We start from the raw sequence: 19,787 nt of genomic DNA on the forward strand, positions 1-19,787 counted from the left end.
CCCTTAACATTATATGCTGGCTACAAGGTTGGTAAGGTGTTCTTGTGACAAGGCGCTACATTCCTCAACTAGCGCGGATAGCAATTACTGGACGGTCCTTGGAGCATGAGGATGTGCAGCAATACCTCTCCAGAAAACATCCCTCATATGCTTGGCGGGATTTAAGTCGAGCCAACGGACAGGCCAGACCATTCGATGAATATCGAAGACCTCTTCAACCTGCGCAGTCCGATGTGGTCGATCGTTCGCATCCATAAAATTGGAGTTATCTCCCAATCAATCCTTGAGAAGATGCACATGGGGAAGGAGCAATAAGTCACGTTCACCGGTGAATGAGCCGTGTTCGATGAAACATGGACCATTACACCTGGGCCACCAGATGCTCTTGTTCGACAATGTTCCTGAGTACGTTACATGTCCCCATGCCTCGCAATCTTTGAAGACACATCGGTCAAAGTTATACTGACGCTGTTCTCCATCCCTATGAGCATCTTTTCAGGGGCGGATTAACTTCTGTGTCTGTGCGCGACCGCATCCAACTGCATAGGGGGAGGAGCCCTTGAAAGAAGAGGATAGTCTGCGAATGGACTGGTCTGTCCATTCCCCCAACTTTTATCCCATTGAACACTTGTCCGATGAGTCCAGAGCTGTACTATAACACGTTTACATGTACTATCGAGCAGCTGGCTGTCGAGCAAGTTAGCGGAGAAATGGAACGCCATACCACAGAAGTCCTTACTACCCTCGTGGCCAAAATGGCAGCAAGTTGCAGAACATATACTGCTATCCGTGGTGGCCACTCTCTGTATTAAGGACCACGTCCCGAATTTTTAATGTTCAGGGGACCAATATAAACAGCGGTGATTACCGCGTAATTATCATCTTCGAATAAAAACATCATTTCTTTTCGTCTGATTGTAGTTATTTCTGTTAGCTTCTGTACTATACTACAGCAGCTCTTTCTATATATGCCGTAATTATCATCTTTGAATAAAAACATTATTTCTTTTCGCCTGATTGTAGTTATTTCTGTTAGCTTCTGTACTATACTACAGCAGCTCGTTCTATGTATGCCGGCCGGTGTGGTCGAGTGGTTCTAGGCGCTTCAGTCTGGAACCGCTACGGTCGCAGGTTCGAATCCTGCCTCGGGCATGGGTGTGTGTGATGTCCTTAGGTTAGTTAGGTTTAAGTAGTTCTAAGTTCTAGGGGACTTATGACCTAAGATGTTGAGTCCCATAGTGCTCAGAGCCATTTGAACCATTTAGTTAGGTTTAAGTAGTTCTAAGGTCTAGGGGACTGATGCCATCATATGTTAAGTCCCATAATGCTCAGAGCCATTTGAACCATCTTTCTATGTATGGTCAAAGTTTCACCGAGCTATGTAACCTGGCAGTGACACACACTGGAAAAAGTTGCTTTCGTCTTTAAGTTTTGCAAACCACTTATATAAATCTGAAAACAGGTATAAGCTTTCCAGAGAAAATATTACTTCCCCACCCTCTCCTGAAGAGGACATTCGCGGTTTTGTAGACAGTACCAGACGACAATTTGACGGAGGTCAAATGGGTCAAATGGCTCTGAGCGCTATGGGACTTAACATCTGAGGTTATCAGTCCCCTAGAACTTAGAACTACTTAAACCTAACTAACCTAAGGACATCACATAGATCCCTGCCCGAGGCAGGATTCGAACCTGCGACCGTAGCGGTCGCGCAGTTCCAGACTGATGCGCCTAGAACCGCTCGGTCACACCGGCCGGCTGACGGAGGTCATGTTAGTAAAATAGTGTGCTGTGCCAGTCGCTTGCGACGCATCTGCCCATTATGATGGTCGACGTGGATACATTAGGGAACGGTACAAGGAGCTGTCACGTGTGTGTGTGTGTGTGTGTGTGTGTGTTTGTGTGGGCATGCCAATGATCACAGGTAACACCGACATTTCTCCAGGAGCAATGGGGAGTGGGGCGTGAGAAAAGAAGGGAGAGAAGGAGCTGGTGGAAAGTTTGCATATGCACGTGTAACCATCCTGCAGAATGTCTAGTCAAACACCTTTCAGCAATCTAAATTTCCAAATTGTTCGTTTATTGGGCTAACAGTTTCAGCGATATATTACGCCACCTTCAGACACCCTTACCGACATGTGGAAAGATTCCAACCTCGGTTCCGGTCGCAATAGGGGCCAGCATACAAAGACTGGTATCTGGGATTTCTACTTGATAGGTAGGTCGAACCCACAACCCTGGCTCAGAGGAACAACAAACCGTAAGAAATAATGATCCAATAAATCGCACATCCCAACACGGTAACAAACATGCTACCACTTAAATAAATAATTCTATCCTACTGAATCCAAATTCGTACATTTAGAACAATATTACATATTACTTAAGATTTGCACCAAAACGCATTAATCAAATTGTCACTACCTCTAAGCAGTAACCTAATCACACTCAACCCCCAGGTATTTAAAACAAGCAATTCAATTCACATTAATGTATGATTACTATAAGAAAAGGTATCAAATGATAAATTAGCCTTACAATAATTACAGGTCATTGATGAATCCAAACATTCCAGACTCGGATATTAAAATGTAGACTTTCACGGCCGGAAATGTCATGTCCATTATAATTATCCTGGCTGGTATGCCGTGGTCGGTTGATGGATTCTGTGTCAATTCCCAACGATTCGTCCCCGTCTGCGGGAGACATCTTCAAGGGGGTCTGTAGCTCGATGGAAGGTTCAACACACCCACTGGCTCGCTGCTGACTGCCGCTAAATTCCGCGAACCGCGCGCTCCCGCCCCGCGGCGTGACGTCAAGTGTTTTGAAAACGTCAGTGCAATTGGCCGCTGTCTGTTGCCGTCGATCGCCGTTGCCATCACCCAGTAGTGGACGGGTGGTACACATCTTCTTTAACACCGACATCCATATACCGTTTAATTTCACGCCCTCCTCCTTTCGATTGAAATTATTAGGGTGTTTAGCGATTTCGATTGCCTTCCTGTAGAGCCTTTCGTAATATCCGCTTGTGGCCGCTAGGACTTGCGTCTCCTCGAAACGAATATGGTGGTTCACTGGTTCGAAAGCATGCTCCGCAACAGCTGATCGTTCCGTTTCTCCTCTTATACAATTGCCATTGTGCTGTTCCAAACGTTTTGAAACGGTTCTTTTAGTGGTACGCACATAAACATCTCCACAGCTGCATGGGATCCTATACACTCCAGCTTTTTCCAATGGTTTGCGAGCGTCCTTGGCAGGCTTAAGGTATTCCTGTATCTTCCTGGTGGGCTTGTATTTCCATCGAGCTACAGACCCCCTTGAAGATGTCTCTCGCAGACGGGGACGAAACGTTGGGAATTGACACAGAATTCATCAACCGACCACGGCATAACAGCCCGGATAAATATAATGGACATTCAAGACTCTGCAGAAAGATCTGGCAGAATGATCATCCAATGGTGCATCGATCTGTTCAAAGATACACACGGCTTTCTGAAACAGACTAAACACTGAGATTAAGAAAAAAATACACAGTAAGCCCCAAGCTTTAAGTGGTAAACCAGAATATCGACGCCACCTAACGACCACCATATTTCTTTGCTACGCAGTTCATCCAAAAACATGTCCAATACAGCCTGCGCCGACACGAATGGACGTTTTCATCTCGACAGTATTCGCCACCAAGGTTGCCTCTCGTGTCCACTACCAACCACACGCTTTTACTACCTGCTCTTCACTCAGCACTTTCGCTCGGTCGATCACCTCTCTCCTGAACTCCACCTCGCGACCGTATAATGAGCGCCGAAAGGGTATGATCTCTGGAGGAGAATCCATAGGACGAAAGCGGGCACGGCCCATTAAGTACACCCTCACCGTATGTGTAGATCGCTTTCTTAGTATCAATACCCTTTAGAAATCAGAATTATGAATTGACAATATATAAGGGGCAGTCAGATGGAAACTAGACAGTTTGAAAAAAAAGTAGGATAGCTGTTTATTATTTCAAATGTAATCGCAGTAATTGTTAATATATTTGACTGTGAGACAAGACAGTCACTGCTCTCATGGAGAAATGTTTGCGCAAATCGACGAGCACGTATGTCTTTCTTCAGGGCTAAAAAATATAGAAATCGCTTGGGAAGAGATCGTAACTTGATGGAACATGTGTAAGAGCTTTCCGCGGATACTTCTGCAGGGATAAGAGAGAGCTCCAATGTTGCGAACGTTTTTCGTGTACGCTGCAGAAGTTTCGCTGGGAAGCTCTTACACATTCTCCAATACAGTCCTGATCTTTCGACATACGATGGCAGAAGTGAAACTGGACGTAACTTTGATGGTATCTCTTCGTTTCCTTCCTTAAACATAGGCTTAACTTCACAATAACTGAAACATTCAGGAAATGTTTCATAGGTAACTTAATAACTTACTTGTCTCAGAAGCACACTCTTTAACTAGCTTCGTTGATATTTTATCATGACAGCCGCGCGGGGTAACTGTGCGGTCTGAGGCGCCTTGTCACGGTTCGATCGGCTCTCTCCGTCGGAGGTTCGAGTCCTACCTCGGGCACGGGTATCTGTGTATTCGTTAGTTTAATTAGTGTGTAAGCCTGGGGGCTGATGGGCCGGCCGGAGTGGCCGAGCGGTTCTAGGCGCTGCAGTCTGGAACCGCGCTACCGCTACGGTCGCAGGTTCGAATCCTGCCTCGGGCATGGATGTGTGTGATGTCTTTAGGTTAGTTAGGTTTAAGTAGTTTTATGTTCTAGGGGACTGATGACCTCAGAAGTTAAGTCCCATAGTGCTCAGAGCCATTTGGGGGCTGATGACTTCGGCAGTTTGGTCCAGTGATTTCCCTAAATCGTTTCAGGCAAATGCCGGGATGGTTCCTTTGAAAGGGCACGGCCGATTTCCTTCCCAATCCTTCCATAACCCGAGCTTGCGCTCCGTCTCTAATGACCTCATTGTCGACGGGACGTTAAACACGAACCACCACCACCACCACCACCACCAGTTTGGTCCCACAGAACCCTACCACAAATTTACTATTTTTTTTTATCATGACAAGTACAGTTTTACAATTGTATACCTCGAACAGGGGCGCCGTGTTTCATAACACGAGTTATGTGTATACTTTGTACACATGTAAAAAACAGCTGTTCTTGTGTTCCCAAAGATAACATGTAAGAGTAAGATATACAAGTATAATAATAAAATAAACTTTCATCATACGGCTCTTTTTGCCCCGTACAAATGTTACCTCACACTAATGCTCCACTCGAAGCAGTAAACAGACTAGCTGCCTCAGACCCCTGCGAACATGCTATTTGATTATATAGCTTTGCTTCATAACAACCTCGGTGTGGAGTAATGCTGGTAGCCCGGAATCTAGGTCTTTTCATGCATTGACCATGATTTTTTTGTCAACTTGGTCAATGTTTATTTTAAATTACTGCTGCTCAATTGGATGTATGAGCACACAACTTATCACTGTGTTAGCTGAAGCAGAAACGAAGGAACTGGTACAGATTCGCAATGTTGAAATAGCAATGGAATCGTCGAAAAAAACTATTTTATGACTAGCGCAGTTTATACGTGGGCGTGCCCGGTCAGTGGTTAAAGATTCTGTGGTGGACATAACTTCCACTGGAGTAGTGTCATATTTCTATTAATAGCAATTACTGCTCTGAGATATTCCGTGGCAGCGTCTGCTGAACCTGACAACTGCATCTTTTCAGTTATGTTTATGAAAGACGCGTTAAAGTTTTGAAACGCTGCAGAAACCTGTTACCAATCTATCGTTGACCACGTTTACCATCGAAGCGATGAAGTCGATGGCTGCCGAGGTACATTTGTTGCGATTTCACACGAACTTAACTACACCGGCGTCTCTGCCACAGTGAAACGGAGCAAACAAATACGCGTGGAACTCGCCGGTAAAAACAGTGATCTAAAGCCATCGTCAGACCAAGTTTACCGCTGTCATTCTGACAATGGCAGAAACGGCAAACACCGCCTAGTTTACTTTTTTTTTTTCATTGTTCCCTACGAACAACGTGCAAAGAGAGGCAGACAGAGGGAAGAGAAGAAAAAAAAAAAAAAGTCCGCACCGTGACATTTACTTACGCGACATTAAACAGGACTGCTCCTCATGAATTGTTTGGTGGCGTTCGCTTCATGACAGTGTCCGCTAATCCCGAGCGCGCATTACGCTGTTTAAAGAGTGCCGAGCGAGACCGCTTTGTGCTTGTAGAACGAACGTTTTCCCTCTAGTTGACATGCCGTGACAGATAATGTGGGGGCGGGGTACTGAGTATCAGCGCGGGTGGGACATTGAGTATTATGTGTGTGTGTGTGTGTGTGTGTGTGTGTGTGTGTGCGTCGATGTGAGGGTGGGTGGGTGTGTGTCACCTCATCCGGTAGACAACAGCGAATCACAGGGTTCCGATATTGCCGTTGCCACGCGACCTGAACGCCTGTTTACGCCGATAATTCCGCCGCTGAAGCGTTACGGCCCGTGGGGTACGGGGCCCGTGAAATCGCGATAAAATGCGAGCATATTTTTGTGCGCCTAGCGTTAATTGAATGTGTAGGTTAGTCCCGGCCGAAACACTGGCAAAGCCGTCATATTTTGCCATCCGCCGGCTCGTTTAACAAGCATAGCGACAGCCGCTAGCTGGGAGGCTTTTTTTTTCTTACTCTTTTTTTTACTCCTTTATAGAGCAACGTTGTTGATTTCGAAACCCACTGAGGATTTACGAGTTAAAAAAAATTACAAGGAAAAACCTGAAATAAGTTAGCGCTGGTGACTGTTACGAAATCATAAACATGAAACAAGGAAACGGTTTATTATCTACATCGATAACAGATCTATAAAAATGACGTGTGTGTCTTCTTTTTCTGTCTGAACACGCTTCTCTAAAACTACTAGTCGATCTTACATGGAATTTTCACAGGTAACTTCAGCATGTAACTTGACTATAGCGTGAGGCGTCGTATAGGCTTTATGCCGTCAAAATGAGACCATGGAAAAAGTATGTCATGATTTGAAGTTTTAATCAAACAATCATATCTACCCGCTTGTCTGTTTGAAAACGCAGTTCTCCGAAACTAGTAGACGAATTTCTTTGGTGTTTTTGCATGTAAATTTAATATATCTTGGGGAACTGCATTGGCTGCACCTATATTTCAACAAAACTGGATCTCTTTTAAAAAAAGACATCTTGAAAAGTTTTTCTAAGAACTGTCTCTCTGAACACGCTAATCTCCAAAACTTCTAGATGAATTTTCATGGAAATTTCACAGGTAATTTGAGCATAGCTTCGGGATCATACAGGCTTTGTTTCACCGAAATAGAATCGCTGAAAATAAAGGATATCGTAACTAAAAGTTTCATCCACACTAATGTTATAAACGCCAAAGCAACTCTGTTAAGTTTTCACGAGTATCCCGCTGGACTGATTTCGATGAAATTTGTTATGGAGGAAGCTTGAAGGCTGAGGACGAAGACAGGCTACTTTAGAAAGTGTGTATTACAAGATACTTATTAATCTGAAGATTATTACTTGACTTCGGATTCTCTATCATATTTGTGAAAATGCTTTTATTGGTTGATACACTCCTGGAAATTGAAATAAGAACACCGTGAATTCATTGTCCCAGGAAGGGGAAACTTTATTGACACATTCCTGGGGTCAGATTCATCACATGATCACACTGACAGAACCACAGGCACATAGACACAGGCAACAGAGCATGCACAATGTCGGCACTAGTACAGTGTATATCCACCTTTCGCAGCAATGCAGGCTGCTATTCTCCCATGGAGACGATCGTAGAGATGCTGAATGTAGTCCTGTGGAACGGCTTGCCATGCCATTTCCACCTGGCGCCTCAGTTGGACCAGCGTTCGTGCTGGACGTGCAGACCGCGTGAGACGACGCTTCATCCAGTCCCAAACATGCTCAATGGGGGACAAATCCGGAGATCTTGCTGGCCAGGGTAGTTGACTTACACCTTCTAGAGCACGTTGGGTGGCACGGGATACATGCGGACGTGCATTGTCCTGTTGGAACAGCAAGTTCCCTTGCCGGTCTAGGAATGGTAGAACGATGGGTTCGATGACGGTTTGGATGTACCGTGCACTATTCAGTGTCCCCTCGACGATCACCAGTGGTGTACGGCCAGTGTAGGAGATCGCTCCCCACACCATGATGCCGGGTGTTGGCCCTGTGTGCCTCGGTCGTATGCAGTCCTGATTGTGGCGCTCACCTGCACGGCGCCAAACACGCATACGACCATCATTGGCACCAAGGCAGAAGCGACTCTCATCGCTGAAGACGACACGTCTCCATTCGTCCCTCCATTCACGCCTGTCGCGACACCACTGGAGGCGGGCTGCACGATGTTGGGGCGTGAGCGGAAGACGGCCTAACGGTGTGCGGGACCGTAGCCCAGCTTCATGGAGACGGTTGCGAATGGTCCTCGCCGATACCCCAGGAGCAACAGTGTCCCTAATTTGCTGGGAAGTGGCGGTGCGGTCCCCTACGGCACTGCGTAGGATCCTACGGTCTTGGCGTGCATCCGTGCGTCGCTGCGGTCCGGTCCCAGGTCGACGGGCACGTGCACCTTCCGCCGACCACTGGCGACAACATCGATGTACTGTGGAGACCTCACGCCCCACGTGTTGAGCAATTCGGCGGTACGTCCACCCGGCATCCCGCATGCCCACTATACGCCCTCGCTCAAAGTCCGTCAACTGCACATACGGTTCACGTCCACGCTGTCGCGGCATGCTACCAGTGTTCAAGACTGCGATGGAGCTCCGTATGCCACGGCAAACTGGCTGACACTGACGGCGGCGGTGCACAAATGCTGCGCAGCTAGCGCCATTCGACGGCCAACACCGCGGTTCCTGGTGTGTCCGCTGTGCCGTGCGTGTGATCATTGCTTGTACAGCCCTCTCGCAGTGTCCGGAGCAAGTATGGTGGGTCTGACACACCGGTGTCAATGTGTTCTTCTTTCCATTTCCAGGAGTGTATGTGGGACGCGGTACGAGTCTAAGTATAATCACAGTGCTTAAACAATCTTCAATATGTTTAATACATACCTCTCCTTTATTTGTTGCATAAAGTACATCATGTTGTACAATGTACAACACGACCAGCTTGGCAGCGACACCGTCCATGCTGACGCATCACGCTTTCGGACAGATTGCTGGATGGGGGGGGGGGGGGCTGTCACGCTTTCGGAGAGATTGCTGGGTGTGGGGGGGGGGGGGGGTGAGATGCCCATAGGCTGCCTGAACAAGCGGACACGCAGTCATGGTCATAGGTAACTGCTAGTGTGTTTTAAATGTTCCCCATTGTTTGAAACTTGATTTACTGCAGAGCATTCGTTGATTACCCACAAACATTCACGACGATTCGTTTGTTTGTACATTGACTTCGAAGCACCACGGGAATAAAAGCAAACATTCACGACGATTCATTTGTTTCTACATTGACTTCAAAACACGACACCGTCCATGCTGACGCATCACGCTTTCGGACAGATTGCTGGATGGGGGGGGGGGGGGGCTGTCACGCTTTCGGAGAGATTGCTGGGTGTGGGGGGGGGGGGGGGTGAGATGCCCATAGGCTGCCTGAACAAGCGGACACGCAGTCATGGTCATAGGTAACTGCTAGTGTGTTTTAAATGTTCCCCATTGTTTGAAACTTGATTTACTGCAGAGCATTCGTTGATTACCCACAAACATTCACGACGATTCGTTTGTTTGTACATTGACTTCGAAGCACCACGGGAATAAAAGCAAACATTCACGACGATTCATTTGTTTCTACATTGACTTCAAAACACCACGGGAATAAAACCGCTACTCCCACAAGACTCTAATTCTACGAGGTAATATTGATACTCAAAGATATAGTGGCTGCGAGTGGCAGCAGCGACGCTAAAAACAGACGGTTGTACATTAAATCTTTGGCTTTGTTAGACTACTTGGATGTAGTTTCAGATTTAGTTTGTTTTGTGTTGTCTTCCTAGTGAGAGCAGAGAGAGGTATACATTGTTGTTTGAAAGGGATAGCCCGCCATTACAATCGGAATTGTGACTTTAATGTTTGGTTTCTACACAGAAAAGGTGGAAGGATAAAAAACCATTGTGATTTGAAGGAGCTCATCTTGATGAAGTAACGGCGAATATAATCATCGTCAAAGACAACAAAACAGTAAAAGGTAATTCATTCTTTTAAAAACCCGACACTTCGCATTGGACATTATACGTGTTTAAGTTTTACCAGCAATGTTTACATCCTGTGGCGAAAATAATTTCAAGGGCCTGCATCGAATTTATAATAACACGGATGAAAACCGGCGACGAGCAACATTGCCGTCTTTCCTCAAATGTAACATTCAGTAGCCCGGAAGTGGATTTATTCTCGCTACAACGATTAAGGATTTTCTGCAATTTTCATTCACCTCCCTTTTTTATTTGAGACTGTGCAGAACCATCAATACTAAATCGTCGATCGCCGCATTATTATTTTCAGAGAAACTTCAAGATTTTTTTAAAGAAAAAGTCCTGCAATTAACTTCACAAACATTCATAATATTATTTTTAATGCAAAACTTTGATCTACAAAGAGAATTATTTCGCATATTGAGTGCGCTGTTTGTGACGAAGTATGAGAAATGACGTCATGAAAGAAGAATTTACATGTTTTAATTTGTACCAAAGCGTCAATTACGTGGTGGTACTGCACTCAACACTGAACTGCAGCTCGAAATATCCTAAGCATTATTTCAAAACATAGCACGTATGCCAGTTGACGGTTTTCGCTGACTTCTCATTACAACTGAGGAGGAAATTTCAAATCAGAGATCTATTTACTTAAGACTAACATTACTGGAATAATGGCTAACATGAGCACTCTATTCAATAGTAAGTGGATACACTTACATTACTACAACGGTTTTTTCTTGCTTTTCAGCAGCTGACTCGCGTCATTTTGTCGGCAGCTGAAGAAGAAATGACACTTAGACATCGTTATTAAATAAAATTTTATAGCCCATTTGTTGTGATTTTTGCACCTTTGCATATTCCCAACGGGTCAATACGGACTCAGCTCCATTTTGTTGTCTGTATCTGAGTCGAAAGATTGATTTGCTGTACTAGTCTATCCTGAGCAAGCCCCTTCATCTCTAACTGCTGTATCCTATATCTCAGACAACTTCTGGTGTCGTCAGTGGCGTATGCGAATCACTTCAAGGTGCGAATAAGAAAGATATTGCCAATCAAATACGATTAAAAAGGATACTGACAATATTTGCCCAAGAGGTTGTCCGCCAGAGTAAACTATTTTTAATCATCATCAAAATTCTGTAACATGACAGTGATTTTATCAGTCTTGAAATTACGGCTACCACGAACGTAAGCAACGAGAATGATCAGGTCATCTGTAATTTTAATCTAAACAGCACAACAGAACAGCGCGGAATGGCCGCGCGGTTGGAGGCGAAATATCACGAATTGCGCGGCCTTTCTCGCCGGAGGTTCGAATTCTCCCTCAGGCATGGGTGTGTGTGTTGTATTTAGCATACGTTAGTTCAAGTTATTATAAGTAGTGCGTCAGTCTAGGGACCGATGGCCTCAGCAACTTGGTCCCTTAGGAATTCACACACATTTGAAAATTTGAGCCTAATAGGTACACAGCTAGACTTGTTTACATTCAAGGACATTTGTTGTGCCTTAAGAAATACAAAGCTTTTGCTTACTCATTCTATTTCTTGCTGATGCCCTCATCTAATAAATTTATTGCCTTCTTCAATCCCCAGTTGTAACTTTGAATGCTTCAGAAATTTTCTACCAGCCATATTCCTATTCTTCGGCACTTCTGGTGTGACTCTCTTGGATCTTACAACCTCTTATCTATATTCGTCTACATGCAACAGTGTATTCTCTTTAGACCTCTCCATCGCTCGACAGCAGAAGCAGACAGGAGACAGACGTCCGCAGCTCGTGGCCGTGCGGTAGCGTTCTCGCTTCCCGCGCCCGGGTTCCCGGGTTCGATTTCCGGCGGGGTCAGGGATTTTCTCTGCCTCGTGATGACTGGGTGTTGTGTGATGTCCTTAGGTTAGTTAGGTTTAAGAAGTTCTAAGTTCTAGGGGACTGATGACCATAGATGTTAAGTCCCATAGTGCTCAGAGCCATTTTGAGACAGACGAGAGCTTTCCGTACTGAGCGTCGAAGCGGCGAACTTCCGTTGATGGTTCGCTAACAGATGGACAATCAGCGGAACACAAGCTGTTCGCTCCCGCTCTCGTACCGTTTGCAACACAGACTATTCTCGTTTGCTAATGATCGTTTGCTAGTATTAACACAGTGTAGACCAGGCTCAAAAATATTTTTAACAAGCACAATAAGTCCATAAGTATTATAAAAATTGATGTACGTACATATGTATGCTCGTCATCTGATCCTAAACCACCGACCAATTTCAACTAAACACAAAACATTTTTCCCTGAGACATTCGAGTCTCTTCTTTATCTACGATAATGATTGAAGCAGAAGAAATGAATTGAAACTTGTGCTGTGGTTAACACTGCTTCACGAACTACCTAAGTTGAGTGCCCTCTCAAACACAAACTTCAAATCATGCAGCAATGTTAACCCTAGTGTTGTGGTGGAGAAATGGCTAGCGTTTCTACCTAGCAAGTAAGAAGACACGGGCTCGAGTCCTGGCCACAGCAAAAACTTTAATTCATTTCTTCTGCTTCAATCATTATCGTAATAAAGAAGAGACTTGAATGTGTCACGAAAAAAATGGAATTATAAGATCTATAAGATCACTTTTGGTACAGGACTTTCCCATTAGGTCCAACGCTGGGATGCTATTATATGATTAGAAGTTTGTGTTGGGTAGGACACTCAGCTTGGGTAGTTCGTGCAGCAATGTTAACCGTAGTGCTGTGGTGGTGTAATGGTTAGCATTTCTGCCTAGCAAGTAAAAGAGACGGTTCGATTTCTGGCCGCAGCAAAAACTTTAATTCATTTCTCCTGCTTCAGTCATTATCGTTAACACAAAATATATCGCACCCGGTCATCGTAAACTTCACTCCACAATGTTTCGGCTAGACTCCTGCTAGTTATCTTCAGGTGAGCTATCGAAGACGGACGACGCCACTTCCGCCGCTCCGCCTCATACAGCGCGCTGAGAATATTGCCACGCATACGTCAGAGAACCACTTGCATGAATATCAAGAGCTCAGATGGAAACCCAGTTCTAAACAAAGAAGGGAAAGCAGAAATATGGAAGGAGTATATAGAGGGTCTGTACAGTGGCGATGTTCTTGAGGACAATATTATGGAAATGGAAGAGGAGGTAGATGAAGATGAAATGAGAGATATGATATTGCGTGAAGAGTTTGACAGAGCACTGAAAGACCTAAGTCGAAACAAGGACCCGGGAGTATGCGACATCCCATTAGAACTACTGACAGCCTTGGGAGAGCCAGTCCTGACAAAACTGTACCATCTGGTGAGCAACATGTATGAGACAGGCGAAATTCCCTCAGACTTCAAGAAGAATATAATAATTCCAATCCCAAGGAAAGCAGATGTTGACAGATGTGAAAATAACCGAACTATCAGATTAATAAATCACAGCAGTTGGAACACGCAATACTGACCCTACGACGTATCTTAGAAGAAAGATTAAGGAAAGGCAAAACTACGTTTCTAGCATTTGTAGACTTAGAGAAAGTCTTGACAATGTTGACTGGAATACTGTCTTTCAAATTCTGAAGGTGACGAGGGTAAAATACAGGGAGCGAAAGGCTATTTGCAATTTGTACAGAAACCAGATGGTAGTTATAAGAGTCGAGGGAGATGAAAGGGAAGCAGTGGTTGGGAAGGGAGTGAGACAGGGTTGTAGCCTCTCCCCGATGCTGTTCAATCTGTATATTGAGCAAGCAGTAAAGGAAACAAACGAAAAGTTCGGAGGAGGTATTAAAATCCCTGGAGAAGAAATAAACACTTTGAGGTTCGCCGATGACATTGTAATACTGTCAGAGACAGCAAAGGACTTGTAAGAGCAGTTGAACGGAATGGACAGTGTCTTTAAAGGAGGGTATAAGATGAACATCAACAAAAGCAAAACAAGGATAATGGAATGTAGTCGAATTAAGTCGGGTGATGCTGAGGGAATTAGATTAGGAAATGAGACACTTAAAGTAGTAAAGGAGTTTTGCTATTTGGGGAGAAAAATAACTGATGATGGTCGAAGTAGAGAGGATATAAAATGTAGAATGTATATGACGGTAGTATCTGTTCCCGAAAGAACAGTTACCGTGGATGACCATGCAGCTCTGTTAGAAATGAAATGATAATTAAATGGACACCCTAGCTGCAAACATGTCCCCAATGAAGTACATCAACGTCTGTTTTCATTTCTAGCAGAGCTGCATGGTCAACCACGGTAACTGTTCTTTCGGGAACAGATACTACCGTCATATATAGTTAAAATATGGCTTCCCGGCCATTGACCTTCTTGTGCGAACGCACACGCTATGCCCGAACTCGTACGGGACTTGGTAGATTAATCTGCCACGAGTAATTAGTATGATGGGCAAACATCTATTAGGCGCACTACGAATATAGTGGTGTGGACATGTTGGGAATGTGCATCTCACGGGGAGCGTGCAAGGGATAAGTCCCTGCAGACGCACTATCCTCTGTGCCCGCGGTGGCTCAGATGGATAGAGCGTCTGCCATGTAAGCAGGAGATCCCGGGTTCGAGTCCCGGTCGGGGCACACATTTTCAACACGTCCCCATTGAAGTACATCAACGTCTGTTTGCAGCCAGGGTGTCCATTTAATTATCATTTCAAATGTAGACTGGCAATGGCAAGGAAAGCATTTCTGAAGAAGAGAAATTTGTTAACATCGAGTATAGATTTAAGTGTCAGGAAATCGTTTCTGAAAGTATTTGTATGGAGTGTAGCCATGTATGGAAGTGAAACATGGACGATAAATAGTTTAGACAAGAAGAGAATAGAAGCTTTCGAAATGTGGTGCTACAGAAGAATGCTGAATATTTGATGGGTAGATCACACAACTAATGAGGAGGTATTGAATAGAATTGAGGAGAAGAGGAGTTTGTGGAAGAACTTGACCAGAAGAAGGGATCGGTTGGTAGGACATGTTCTGAGGCATCAAGGGATCACCAATTTAATACTGGAGGGCAGCGTGGAGGGTAAAAATCATAGAGGGAGACCAAGAGATGAATGCAGTAAGCAGATTCAGAAGGATGTAGGCTGCAGTAGGTACTGGGAGATGAAGAAGCTTACACAGCATAGAGTAGCACGGAGAGCTGCATCAAACCAGTCTCTGGACTGAAGACCAGAACAACAACAACAACGTCAGGGTCACGTTGAAGGAAGTACCACACCGCTCGGCGGCAGCGCCTTCGCTGGTGGGACTGCATGATTAGCTGTCTCCGGCGTTGCCGCTCGCGGCAGTCATTGTAGTATCCTGGTGTCTTCGTCTGAGCAAAACCTCGCAGAGGCCGGGATTCCACGCATTATCCAACTGGTAGCCGCTGTCACGGTTCATTACATTTTCCACGATGCGTATTTCAACCGATTCTTTTCTAATTGAGTTCCAGAAAGACATTGCTGTGGCCAAAATTAATGTACTGTCATACTCCATTGAATGTCCGTTGGAGATACAATGTTCCGCAATTGCAGACTTGCCGGGCTGCAGAAGGCGAGTGTAACGTTTACGTTTTGTACAACGTTCTTCCACTGTGCGTGATGTTTGTCCTATATAGGCCACACCACACTGGCAAGGTATTTTGTAAATTTCCTCCAACCACAATAACAAATAATCCTTCAGCGATCCCGGCATGTCCGAAGTCTGATGAACAGTGACAGCGGCTAGCAGTGTAGAAGGCTGGCCTGAAGATGACTGGTAGGTTCCCGGGTTCGATTCCCGGCGGGGTCAGGGGTTTTCTCTGCCTCGTGATGACTGGGTGTTGTGTGCTGTCCTTAGGTTAGTTAGGTTTAAGTAGTTCTAAGTTCTAGGGGACTGATGACCATCGATGTTAAGTCCCATAGTGCTCAGAGCCATTTTTTGACTGGTAGGTGTCAAGTCGAAATATCGTGAAGTTTATGACGACCGGCTGCAATCCTGAATGTCTTAGAGTATTTGATTCGTTCTAAAAATTTTGAATTTCACACGAAACGTGTCACTCACTGTGTGGAAAGAATCCTTTATGGGAAGAGAACCACAATCATATCAAAGGGGCATCGATAGGGGTGGAAAAGCATTGTAGCCCATGACAAGCGAATGCCCATATGTTCGTCCAGTATTTAGAAACAGGAGCATTTAGTGACTTGCAACGAACGTTACAAATAATTTCAAAAATTTGCGAAACAGTTTCTCCCGCACAACCGCCACAAAATGATGAAAAGAAACAATATGTACCGCTTACTAAATTTTCGCTTTTCAGGACGTAAAACAACCGCATGAAGTAGAACGTTTGAATTTATTGCTCTTTTAATACTAACTGCATCGACAACACAGGTTTCATCCAATATTCACATATACCACTCAATGTAACAGAAAAATTATATCACTGTACGACCCTTAGCTCAGGAAATATGACGTCATAAGTACTGAGATGCGCGAAAAACTGTTACATCATTTATAAAGTTTACATTTTTTTACTTGATTACTACTAATTCTTTTCGTGAAACATTCGCAAACACTACCTACTGAAAGTATCTACAAAACTATGCCATTGTACGACGCACAGTTCGGGAGATATAATATACACACTGAGATACGTGAAAAATATTACTTATTTGCTACTGACTCTATTCAGAACTCACGTCACAGGCAGTAAACACATATGGCGCTGGATTCACCTACGAAATTTACCACTGTACGGCACATACTTAAGGAGATGCGGCGTCATAAACGTTGAGCTGAGTGAAAATAAAACCTCAGCGTGAATTTCGCTAAAGGTACAAGTGAAATATGTATACAGAGACTAATGAAATATGTTAGGTATGTGTGACATGTGTTTGACGTGTACATACACTATGTGATCAAAAGTTTCCGGACATCCCCAAAAACACGTTTTTCATATTAGGTGCACTGTGCTGCCACCAACTGCCGGGTACTCAATATCACCGTTTCAGTAGTCATCAGACGTCGTGAGAGAGCGGAATGCACGGACTTCCAACGTGGTCAGGTCACTGGGTGTCACTTGTGTCGTATGTTGTACGCGAGATTTCCACACCCCTAAACATCCCTAGGTCCACAGTTTCCGATACGATAGTGAAGTGGAAACGTGAAAGGACACGTTCAGCACAAAAGCGTACAGGCCGACCGTGTAGGTTGACTGACACAGACCGCCGATAGTTGAAGAGGGTCGTAATGTGTAATAGGCAAAGATCTATCCACACCATCACACAGGAATTCCAATCTGCATCAGGATCCACTGCAAGTACTATAACAGTTAGGTGAGCGGTGAGTAGACTGCGATATCATTGTCGAGCGGCTGCTCATAAGCCACACATCACACCGGTAAATGCCAAACGTCGCCCTGCTTGGTGTAACAAGCGTAAACATTGGACGATTGAACAGTAGAGAAACGTTGTGTGGAGTGAAGAATCACGGTACACAGTGTGGCGATCAGATGGCAGGGTGTGGGTATGGCGAATACCCAGTGAACGTCATCTACCAGCGTGTGTAGTGCCAACAGTAAAATTCGGAGGCGGTGGTGTTATGGTGTGTTCGTGCTTTCCATGGAGTTGGTTTGCACAGCTTCTTGTTTTGCGTGGTACTATCACAGCACAGACCGACATTGTTGTTTTCAGAACCTTCTTGCTTCCCACTGTTGAAGACCAATTCGCAAATGGCGATTGCATCTTTCAGCACGATCGAACACCACTTCATAATGCACGGCCTGTGGCGGAGTGATTACACGACAGTAAAATCCCTGTAATGGACTGGCCCGCATAGAGTCCTGACCTGAATGCTATAGAACACCTTTGGGATATTTTGGAACGCCGACTTCGTGTCAGGCCTCACCGACCGACATCGATACCTCTCCTCAGTGCAGCACTCCGTGAAGAATGGGCTGCGATTTCCCAAGAAACGTTCCAGCACCTGATTGATGCAGCTATAGCGTAAGCTGTCATCAAGGCTAAGGGTGGGTGAACACCATATTGAATTCCAGCATTACCGCGCCACGAACTTTTAAGAGATTTTCAGCCAGGTGTCCGGATACTTTTAATCAGATAGTGTACGTGGACAAAGAAACGGGAGAAAACCTCACCCTAAACTCTTGGAACGATTTCAATCAAATTTGGTACACAAGAAATACTGTGGTGGTAAGAACCTCCACAATCCTATTGATGTGGAAAGAGGGGAGAAGGTAATCCACACACCGAGAGAGGGAAGGAGGAGATCGATACAAAATGGTGGGAAGGGGGAGATGGACAGAGAGAAAGGAGAGGAAGAAATGAACTACTGGCCATTAAAATTGCTACTCCAAGAAATAATGTAGGTCATAAACGGGTATTCATTCAACAAATACAGTACACTAGAACTGACATGTGATCTCATTTTCACGCAATTTGGGTGCATAGATCCTGAGAAATCAGTACCCAGAACAACCACCTCTGGCCGTAATAATGGCCTTGATACCCTCGAGCAATGAGTCAAACAGAGCTTGGATGGCGTGTACAGGTACAGCTGCCCATGCAGCTTCAACACGATACCACAGTTCATCAAGAGTAGTGACTGGCATATTGTGACGAGCCAGTTGCTCGGCCACCATTGACCAGACGTTTTCAGTTACTGAGAGATCTGGAGAATGGGCTGGCCACGGCAGCAGTCGAACATTTTCTGTATCCAGAAAGGCCCGTAAAGGACCTGCAACATGCGGTCGTGCATTATCCTGCTGAAATGTATTGTTTCGCAGGGATCGAATGAAGGGTAGAGCCACGGGTCGTAACTCATTTGAAATGTAACGTCCACTGTTCAAAGTGCCGTCAACGCGAACAAGAGGTGACCGAGACATGTAACCAATGGCACCCGATACCAAACCGCCGGGTGATACGCCAGTATGGCGATGACGCATACACGCTTCCAATGTGCGTTCACCGCGATGTCGCCAAACACGGATGCGGCCATCATGATGCTGTAAACAGAACCTGCATTCATCCGAAAAAATGACGTTTTGAAATTCGTGCACCCAGGTTCGTCGTTGAGTACACCATCGCAGGCGCTCCTGTCTGTGATGCAGCGTCAAGGGTAACCGCAGCCATGGTCTCTGAGCTGATAGTCCATGCTGCTGCAAACGTCGTCGAACTGTTCATGCAGATGGTTGTTATCGTGCAAACGACCCCATCTGTTGACTCAGTGATCGAGACGTGACTACACGATCCGTTACAGCCATGCTGATAAGATGCCCATCATCTCTACTGCTAGTGATATGAGGCCGTTGGGATCCATCACGGCGTTCCATATTACCTTCCTGAACCCACCAATTCCATATTCTGCTAACAGTCATTGGATCTCGATCAATGCGAGCAGCAATGTCGCGATAAGATAAACCGCAATCGCGAGAGGCTACAATCCGACCTTTATCAAAGTGGGAAACATGATGGTACGCATTTCTCCTCCTTACACGAGGCATCATAACAACGTTTCACCGGGCAACGCCGGTCAACTGCTGTTTGTGTATGAGAAATCGGTTGGAAACTTTCCTCATGTCAGCA

The 19,787-nt window shown here is 45.2% G+C and overlaps 1 non-coding gene across 1 annotated transcript; it reads left to right on the forward strand.

Annotated features, from left to right (window-relative positions):
- The first annotated feature begins 14,730 nt into the window (after nt 1–14,730).
- Trnat-ugu (transfer RNA threonine (anticodon UGU)) lies at nt 14,731–14,805 on the forward strand. The gene has a single exon. It is a non-coding gene; the product is annotated as a tRNA-Thr (tRNA).
- The last annotated feature ends 4,982 nt before the right edge of the window (nt 14,806–19,787 follow it).

The sequence above is a fragment of the Schistocerca nitens genome, chromosome 1 (genome assembly GCF_023898315.1).
Source record: "Schistocerca nitens isolate TAMUIC-IGC-003100 chromosome 1, iqSchNite1.1, whole genome shotgun sequence".
NCBI lineage: Eukaryota > Metazoa > Arthropoda > Insecta > Orthoptera > Acrididae > Schistocerca > Schistocerca nitens.